The sequence below is a fragment of the Cyrtonyx montezumae genome, unplaced genomic scaffold (assembly GCF_038088225.1).
Source record: "Cyrtonyx montezumae isolate F1298 unplaced genomic scaffold, pur_monq_1.0 scaffold_7, whole genome shotgun sequence".
Lineage (NCBI taxonomy): Eukaryota > Metazoa > Chordata > Aves > Galliformes > Odontophoridae > Cyrtonyx > Cyrtonyx montezumae.
The window spans coordinates 19,082,282-19,092,318 of record NW_027072078.1 but is presented as its reverse complement, the minus strand read 5'-3'; the positions used below and the strand labels follow the sequence as shown (position 1 = coordinate 19,092,318).

At 40.8% G+C, this 10,037-nt stretch overlaps 1 protein-coding gene across 1 annotated transcript in view; it reads left to right on the top strand.

Annotated features, from left to right (window-relative positions):
• Window positions 1-2,339: 2,339 nt before the first annotated feature.
• Window positions 2,340-10,037, top strand: part of CSRNP3 (cysteine and serine rich nuclear protein 3) — a 29,857-nt gene continuing 22,159 nt past the window's right edge. Inside the window, exon 1 of the mRNA XM_065750445.1 lies at window positions 2,340-2,674. The gene's annotated coding sequence lies outside the window, so the exon portion shown is untranslated. The remainder of the gene's footprint in view (window positions 2,675-10,037) is intronic.

The window sequence follows — 10,037 nt, the reverse complement described above, 5'->3', positions numbered from 1 at the left end:
TTCCACCTTTGTTTCAAAGAGGTGATGTTAGATTTTTGTGATAGACAAGACTTCTCAGGGATAATCCAACAAGTCCTGTGTAAGAGATACCAGGAAGCGTTTGGAGTTCTTCCTTCTGTGGCGTGACAAAGGAGGTTTGGGTTCTTGCTGCTTTGAAACTCTTGGGTGATCTGTAACTCCTTAGGGGTTAAAGCATTTCAAACTAGTATGATGAAATTCCAGGAGTTGGTTCTGATAGAGACCTGCTTCTATTTATTATACCTGTAAGAATAGAGTATGGGATGGAATATACAGAGGTTCATAAAAATGGCAAGTTGGAATTTGAAAATTCCAAATTTCACTGTGGAGGATTGAAGTGTTTTTTCCCCAAACTTGAAGAGCTGAATGACGGAGGCTGCTTTCCATGCAGCACTAAGAATGCTTGCTGCTATTGTCTCCCTGCAGAAGCAAGTAGTTCCTGCAAACTGGTTTAACAGTATCATCTTGAATATGTTTTCCTCTAACCTTTCAAGATTTGAGAAGTGTTCCATAGTGTATATAATAACACCCAGAAAATGTGGAATAATACTCTTTACCAGTTTTTTTTCTTTCCATCTGCCAAGCGTTTGGTTTTTCTCCCCCCTCTTCCTCCCCCTCTTCTCCTCCCCCAACCAGTGCTGCTGCAGCAAAATGCCTGCCTTTTGTTTATGTCTTCCTTCACTAGCCTTGTGACATCATCAATGATATTGCCAGGGAAAAAAATATGCATAGCTGCAGCTAGCCCAGCTGTTTGTTAGGAGCACGTCTAGCCTGCTTTCATTTCTTCTCATTAATGTCTGTGTGGTAGTGTTTCCTGCTTAAGAGACATGGAGGGTTCTCAGCCACCAGCCATCTGCTCAGTCGTTGTCTTTGGGCAGATAAAAATGGTGACATTTTAAAATACACACATTCTTGATAATAATTTTTTTTTTGTTTTGTTTTTTAATAAAATGAATGTGAGATTCTAGAAGGGTTTTATCCCTGGGTTGAACAGTACGTAGTTCTGTGTCCTTTACTTCCTGTCTTTTATAATTCAGTGCAATCACAGAGACTGCGTATCAGCCGATGGAAAACCTTAATAATACATGATGAGAGAGATGTGGAGAACAATAAAGAATCTCAGAGTTTTGTCATTGATTTGCATGGCGACAGTAAAGTGCATGAATCTGTTTGTCATGCTTGTTCCTTCTTCCATGCCAATCAGTAGCAAAACTTCATAGTACCAGAATAAAGCCAATAAAGTGCAACAAGCTGTCATTTATTCTAATGAGGGAGGTTTTAAAGAGAAGGAGTCGGGATTTCATTTGTGGAATGTTAATGAGAAAGCAGTTCCTTTTTGGCAGCTTATGTTTTGAAAATGCTATGAATTGTTCCAGAGATAATTCACAATTTCATAGCAGAGCGCATCTTTGCGGTGTTATTATTAGGGTTAATTACTTGCTCAGCACCAGTTTTCAGGATGGAGATGTTCATTAATTGTCACTCGTTCTCTGTTAGAATTTAAAACTAGAATACTGTGGTAATTCTGAGTTAGGAATTAGGTTATCTTGAAAAAATCCATGGATTGGGGACTCTGATAATGTTACCAATGAAAAAAATCTTTATTACATTTTTATAAATAGATGCTTCTGTAATTTTGCGTGTACTTATTCACCTAGTCCTGTATAAAACCCTCGGGTAAATATTAAGCTTGGGGGCAATATAAAACATTTACATTTAAAATTAGTGTAAAATAAACAAAAAGAGAAAACCAGCCAACCCAAAAAACCCAATCTCAAGACTGAGTGTCATCGCACACATTATCAAGATGGGATCAGACTTCATGGCGCTTTATAATTTGTCATTTCGGTCTGGGAATAATCCTTGCTCAAATGGCCAATTCTTATTCACCTGAATGGTCGCACTGAAACCGGCAAAACTAATTTTACGATCAAAGATAGCAGGATAATGCCTTTGGCTGATGAGGCAAATTGAAATCAAGGGGCTGCTTTTTAGGAGCAGTTTTTCATTCAGAAGCTCATCCTCCACATAAAGGATAAACACCGGCAGATTAAACATGTTGGCAAAATATTACCTCTTTAGAATATTAATAGCAGTGTGTGTGGAGCACTGCAGACAATGCAAGGCTTTCACTGCTGCCCACGAGGAAAAATGACTTCAAAACTCCTTTGAAGGTCTACTTGAACCTTCTTTGCAAAGCGAATAACTACAAATAATAATATTAATAAGAAGTTGAAGGGTTTTTCCATAGCGTCTGATGCCTTCACGAGCTAAAGCAGCTTTCGAATTTGTTATTCCTTCCTCACAGTAGACCTCAGCTGATGGGAGGGGGTGGAAAAAAAAATATCCATAGTCAGTGAGATGAGTGGCATGCCTGGCTTCCTCCGGCAGCGCTCCCATGTGATCGCACAGGCAGCCTCAGTGAGCGAGCGGCGCCGGCAGCAGTAGGTAATGGGGCTTTGTGCGCGGCGCTGCGCTGCTCGCTGAACAATAAAGCATATGGTACCCGCAGCACGGCGGTGCTGGGAGCCGCGGGAGGATCTGCTGCGCTGGCAAGACAGGGAACATGTCAAACGTTATAAAATGACCGTCAGTCTGGGTTGGTTCCTAATTAATAAAAACAGTGCATGGATTGGAAAAACAGCAATTTGAACAGGTCAGTTTTTTTTTGTTTTTCGTTTTTTACAGATTATTCACGCCCGTCAATATTTAAAATCTAAGTGGTGGTTTTGCTATTTCCTTATTCTGAGTGGAGCCACGTATTTTCTTGCATTGGGTGAGGTGGGATTGTAAGGCTGCACATGGTGTGACACCAAGACATTGTGTGCGTTCTGTGACCAGACGCGTCCTAACAGCGTTGTTAGCATTGTTCCTACGGAAGTCAAACTTTAATTATGCATGAAAACTGAAAGTGAAATTAAATTTATGCTGGATGGATCATTTACCAATATCATAAAATATTTAATAATAACAGCCTATTATTCTGCTATGTATGCAAGACTAATTCTGTCTCGATAGGAAACATGTAGTGTTTACGTTTGGTCTGAGATCGTATGTTGGTGGAGCAGATCAGATGCTTTGGGTTTTTTCTTTCATTTTTTTTTTTCCTGAGATAAATCTGGAAGTGGTGTAGTGGTGTTTTGTTTTTAACACAGCTGTATGTGCACAGGACCGATATGCTGCATCCCTCTGTGTTTATTCCGCTCTTATTTAAGACAGAATGCATCGAGTCATTTTCAAGCAGGCATCCATCTCTCTAACTTAAGGAATCTGGACATCGGTTTTACGTGTTTTGAAATCCGGTGCGGCAGAGCACCGACGTGCCGCGTCTCCATCATACACCATCGGGCACCAACCCCGCGCACCTTCCCGGCCGTAGATCTCTAGGGCCGTGCTCCTGCAGCCCTCGGGTGAGCGAGGCTGCGGCGCCGGCCGGGAGGGCCGGACCCGGCCCGAGGAATGCCGCTCAGCGGGGTGGGGAGCGGAGAAACAAAACGCGGCCAGGCCGGGCGCCGCGACCGTGCAGGGTCTTTGGGCTTTGGGCCGAGGAGCGCCGCTAGCCGTAGCCGTTTGCCCGCCGCGGCCGCGCTGCATTCCCTCGGCCGTCGCTTCCCTCCCGCCGTCGCGGCCCTATTTAATTAGAAAAGGCGAAACAGAAACGAGAGGCCCGCTCTGCCGCCGCGGGGACGGGGGTCACGGGCGCGCGGATCTCCCTGGAAACCGCGGCGGCGGCGGGCGGGGCGGGGCGGGGCGTGCGCGCGCTGCCGTGGGGGCCCGGCCCCGCCGCCGTCCCGGAGGGCCGAGCCCGGCGTGCCCCGAGGCGGGGGGCGGGGCCTTACGTGGGGCTGCCCGGCCGGAGCTGTGCAGCTCCTGAGCTTCTCCTTTAACAGAATCGGTGCTTTCAAGTGCAGAGTTCTCTGCAAATATTGCTGAAGTCGGTCTGAAGGTGCGCTAATCGCTGTGTTGCTGTTCAGATTAATTTGGTATCAAAACGCGTACGGCTTGGCATCGCTCAGCGAAAGGGCTTGTACGTTTTAGGATGTGTTAGAATGCCTGCCTTTCCTGCAGTCTGCTTAATGAGCACATGCAGCATGTGTATCCATCCCGGTGACACACACTGAACGTGCTCCTCTGAACTAAATGGAGAACACAATGTATAGTCGTGTGATTATGCAGTTGCCATATTTACTTTTTAAAAGTGCAGTGGGTTTTAAGATGAGATGTACAAGGCATTTAGGTTCTTACAGTCAGTATGTACGTAAGTGTAACTCATAACAGTTTGTGCTGTACACCAGCAGGACCATCAGAGCTGCTTTATTGCTCTGAAGGAACCATTGCTGTGACACAGGCCTGCCCTTTCCATCCATGCATAAAGGATCAAAAAGACAGTTTTCCCGTGTACAGAACCTTCATGGTTCAGGCGTTCGTGTTCTAAAGCACTCCCTGTATTGAGTTATTTAAAGAACATTAAAGAAAAAATCCCAAGACCTCCTGAAGCAAGCAGGTGTTCTGGGCTGATGCCAAGTTATGGTAATGCTGAAACACACTTCTTTTGTGATTTAAACCCCATTAGAAATATGGTCTGGAAAAGCATACTGCTGCAAGTCTGAATGCTGGATGTCAAGCTCCTTTAAACATCATGAATAGAACCAAGTCTTTCTCTTGCATCCAATGTTATGGAGACGGAAACGTGGAACTGCTGAAATTTGGCATTGATTCTGCTGCTCCCTATTTATTCAGAAGCTGAGAAATCTACGTCTGGTGTTTAACGTTTAGATTTAGAGCATGTGTAGAATTTATCTTGTTCAGCATCTTATAACTTTTTTTTTGGGAAAGGAACTCTTGCTGAAAAACACATTGGTTTCAGCAGACCTAACAGAGAGATGATAAGATTCAGTATTAATTGGAGATGTTTAAGTCATGGTGTAGGACACATAATTGAGACTATTTGGAGATTCATTCCAAAGCACTTAAATATATTCTTCAAAATAGCAATAAATGATTCTGCTCTTTAAAACTCTTACTTGCTCTCAAAATATACTTCTGCTAACTGAACCTCATGTTTAGAGTTTTGTAGATTTGTTTTTTTGTTTTTTTTAAGTTTATTTATTTTTTTAAAAAGTTTTTATTTTTCCCATACAAGCAGATGGAGACCTTTTCTCTACTTTTAACCTTAAGCCCCCAGAAAGTTTGCATTTCTCAGACCTCTGTTTTCCATCGTTTAATCTTAGCTTTTCACAATGAGATAGAGAAAATGGAAAGAGGAAAATAAATATGTGTCAGCATAAAAATTTGATGGAAAGTCCACTCAATATGTAAGTTGTGTAAAAGGGAGATCAGAAAAAATGGAGTAGAGCTATTTCAAGTTTTTAGATTTTTAAGTTTAAATATAAAACCATAAACAAGAATTCGTAAAACTTTGCACTGAAATGCATGAGACCATGTATGTCTGAGCTTTCTGATAACCTTCAGCAATCGCTCCGAGGGCCCTGGGCAGGAACTAGAACGTTTACCAGCTGAAACTCCACTATCCTCTGTAGTCTTTGGATTTCCATGTGGAAATATAATCCAAGTGCCGCTGTTACATAGGGCCAGGCTGTGGAGTGAATGAGCCTCCAAGGTACTGGTAGCTTTCATCATAATTCTGCCCCCCGAGGGTAAGCCAGAGCAATTGGGGGTTGCATTGCTTTTTCGTACTTCATACTGGTAAATCATTTTTATGTATAGCTGTAAGTAAAGTCATTTTCTTCCTTTATGCTGTGAGTCAAGATACACAGGTCTGTGCCGAGCTCTGTGCTGCTGCTGCTGTTTGGTGGCAGTACTCAGTGAGTGCATCTGTTCTCAAGTTAACATTTTTGTCTTTGTATATTTGATTACCACGTGGGGAGGGAAAGTGTGCAACTCCTGTGGGACTCCAAGTTTTGCTTGTAGGTCCAGAGGCTTTGTTGAACCGGTCCCCCCTGAAAGGAGCTCAAAGACTTTGTAGCTTTCCATTAAGTTGACTGGTTGTTCACCATTGTGGCCCCCTCACCCACACACATTTCTAAGCTGTTTAACAATTAAATGGGAAAGTGAAAATCACAGAATATTAAACTTTTTGTCTCATATCCCCTGGAAAATACAGAATAACCAAGGATTTTATAAGGCAAAATATCACGAAATATATAAATTTAAATGTATATATATATATTGGTCATGAAGTATAAGCCACATAGCCTCACAGCAGAGCTTTCCAGGAGACCATCGGGCAGATACATAGTTCTGTCCCAGCTGAGTCATATGGCTATGATGGTGAGTGGTTGTAAGGTGCATACGAATTAGGCAGTGCCATGGCAGATGCTTCTCAGATTCTGTTCATTGCTGACGTGGTGACAAGTCTATTGGGAGCTGTGTGGCTACACATAGAGGTTGTTAGACCTGCAGCTCTTTTGTCAACCTTCCATAAGAGTTTTCAGCTTTGAGATAAAGCACGAACTGAACAGGACTTTTAGACTTTTTTATTATGATGCTAAGTCTCTGCAGCCATAGATTCCAGATTTTCTCCAGTATTACAGAAAAACAAAGTGAGTCAGTACTGAAGTTTAATACAATTAGTCTAATTTTAGATCAACCTCATTGTGGTCTGTAACTTAACATATAATTCTGTGTAACACCCTACGTTTTCTTCCTGTGCTGTTGTGTTGAAATGCAATGTTTCAGGCAAGTAAGGACCAACGTATGTTTTTTGATGACCAAAGATACGAAGTTGCTAAGGATAAGACTGACTGTAATTGAGTATACGCTTTAAAACTCCTAGCTTTTGAGGTTGTCAGTCACTGAAATTACTGAGAAGACCACAGGCTTGTAGAGAAGTGTTTTAGTTCATTGACTGCATGTGTTATGCTGCTCTATAGAAGTCTGCCATTTCATTCAGTGAGGCAGTCGTTGCTAAGTCCAGGAATTTGAAATCTTTGTTTAGCTGATCTGTTTGACTGATTTCTTAAGAAAATAAGTCTACACTGTTATGCCTTCTTTGTGCCTGTCGTAATGTCCCCTACATCTGTCATATTTTCCTTATTAACTTCTTACATCATTTCATCTGAGTTTGCAAGACCAGCAGATGATCCTCAAATATTCTGTGAATAAGTGTTGAGATAGAGAAGAGACAGACTGTTAATTTACAGCAATTAAAAAAGTTTGCTCTGTGGCTAAATCTCTGATTATTAAAGTAACCGCACAAATGAGTGCGTTAAATGAACCATCTCTGAGGAGGGCATCAGTGAGCCAAACCTCCTACTGTGCCTCAGGTGGGCCAACTACAGCGTGCACATCCATAAGCAATCAGGCTCCCTTTGTTTCACAGAATACCTTTACTTTCTAAGTCTGAAATTAAATTTACTGATATTTTCTGCCTGATAACTGAGTAACTGATTTTTACCTTGTGCTACTTGCAGAAGAGAAGGTGAATTGTCCCCACTATATGTGTTTCTGTGGAATGAGGAGTTTTAGCAACTGCTGTATTATATAAATTATGGAAATATGTAGCCTACATTCAGTAATTCATTGTGTCTCTTACTTTTTTTTGTGAATTTTCACCTTCATTGTTTATTGTTGAAATACTGTTACTGCTAAAATTCTGCAGGGTATTTTAAATACATTTACTGGGGTTTTTTGTTTGTTTTGGTTTCATAAATGCACTATGTATAGAGGCAAATGACAGAAGCAAATATTAACTTCCTTTAATTTGCATGTGGCTTTTGCAGGCCTGAATGCCTTCTCGTGACTGTCTCAAGTGTGCATTAAACCTGCAAATAGTAATGTTGTATGTTGGTTGTACGTGGGCCTTGATTTGGGCATGAAAACTTGAGTTATTACAGCCATAAAGCTATTTTGGAAGATAGTAGTTTTGTAACATCACGACCTTCCAGTAGATATTAATAATTTATATGTTGCAGTAGAAATAGTTTTGTTGACTATATTCTCTGGAGAAAAAGATGCACTTAAACATCCTTTTACTAATTTTGGCCAACCCTTGAATGAATTCATGATTTTGGTCTTCAAAAAAGAGGAAAAGAGAAGGATAAGAAACAACAAGCAAGCACAACAAACCAATGTCTCTTGCTTCATTGTTTTTATGTTATCAGATATAAAAACAAAACAATAAAAAAAAAAGTCAACAGGATCACACTGTGAGTTTTAAATGGCTTGTTAGTGAGATTGGAGGGACGTGACCCAACCGTTAGAGCTCTGCACCAGATTCTCTGTTCTTCCTCAGAGAAAACCTAGAGGCTGCTGAGTCCCAGGTCTGTATCTGGGCTTTTATGGGCGCAGGAAAAGGTATTCCTGTGGCTGTGACAAGTTGGAAGCATGGGGTTGGACAAAGTGATCTGCCAAACTGGAATTTGAATGCTGGATTAAGAATAGTTGATACTGTCTCCATTAGGGAACGAGCTGAGTGTGACTATTGTGTAACAAACTGCAGCTCTACTAAAACGCAAATGGCTGCTGGCTGTGTGCTGGCAGCTCTTTAATATCTCAGGATTTGGTGTGTAATAGACTATTGTTCATGCTACTTATGCTATGAACTCTTACATACAGTGTTTGGTAAGGCATATTGAACATTCATGTGAAATGTGTATATGTAATTACATTTTTTCAGGTTGTGGCAAAGGGAAACCTATGTTACAACAGCAAAAGAATCTGCAGAGTCAAACAGTTAACTGGGAAACAGCATAATTTTTGCACTCATATGTCTCTTTGCTGTGTATTTTTATATTCAGAATAGCATATATTTACACTTCAGAGACACATGTTGAAGCTCAGAATACATTCTGCAGCACAGTGACTGTATTAGGGCAGTGTTCTGCTTGGCGATTCAGTTCTGCTGAGGAGCTGTGCTTATTGATACAGTCTGCTTCTGCTGTTTAGTCTGGCTTGTTCAAAGGGAGCTAAGTGGGTGCGTAACCTTAGCTATGTGTTCAAATACATAACATAGATTCATAGTTGCAGCATGACAGTGGTCAGCTTTGAGGCTTGCTTGTATATTTTTATATTTGTTTACCCTCACCTTTATAACTGCCTTTAGTCATCATGACAGCACATGGCTTTGCTGATTGATTAAAAAGAGAAGAAAATTGGAATTCCCGCATTTTTGAATCAGCTTCTGGTTTCTGTAGGAACTATATATATTTTTTTTATTTAAGCTTTCAACTCCTTCTCATGTTCATCTTTTTTTTTTCTCTCTCTCTGCAGTTAAACATCATCCATTGTGCTGTTATTTGCTCCTTATTGTCATTCTCAAGAATTTACTAATTTAGACAGAAGTTCATATGTTTAGACATTTCTTATACATTTGAGAGATGCTTCAGTAACCATTTCTTTTCCTCAGAGTTCTAGAGCATGAAAGTACTTCCTTCTGCAGTAGTTGCAAGATTTTATTCTGATTGTTTTACTTTTTAAAGCTTTTTAATAGAAGTTGTTGGACTAATTAAGAACCAAAAGTAAGTCTTAAAATAAGCAGGCCTAAGTAACCATGACCGTAAACATCGTGGCATGTTTTTGATATTGGAGAATCATCGCACAAGTGCTTCTCTTTATCTTTTTTTACTTTAAACTTGGGAGAAATATTTTAAAACATACATGAAGGTATGTATGAAACTTGCAAAGGAGCTGAAAGAAAATAGGCAAAAACTGAACGAAAAAAGAGAAAGACCTTTGTGCTAGTTCTCCAGAAGAATGTGTTTAGGGTCAGAATAGCCAGCTTAATTGACTCCTGCTAGAGGCAGTGTGAATTTATATCTTTAACCTTGCCTTGACTTTCTGCCTGTATTTACTTGGTCATCTAAGTTGTTGCAGTTGTTTCTTTTGACCATCTCCTTTGGTAGTCTCACTGTTGCCACTTCACTCCCTCCCTGTGTGAAATCCTAATGACTGGAAATACTTTAGAAAGTGTGTAGGCTACAACTAAATATACCGATTCTCTCTGAATCAGTGTTCATGCGTTCTTAAGTATGAAAGGTGCTTCAAAAGTACTGCCTCCT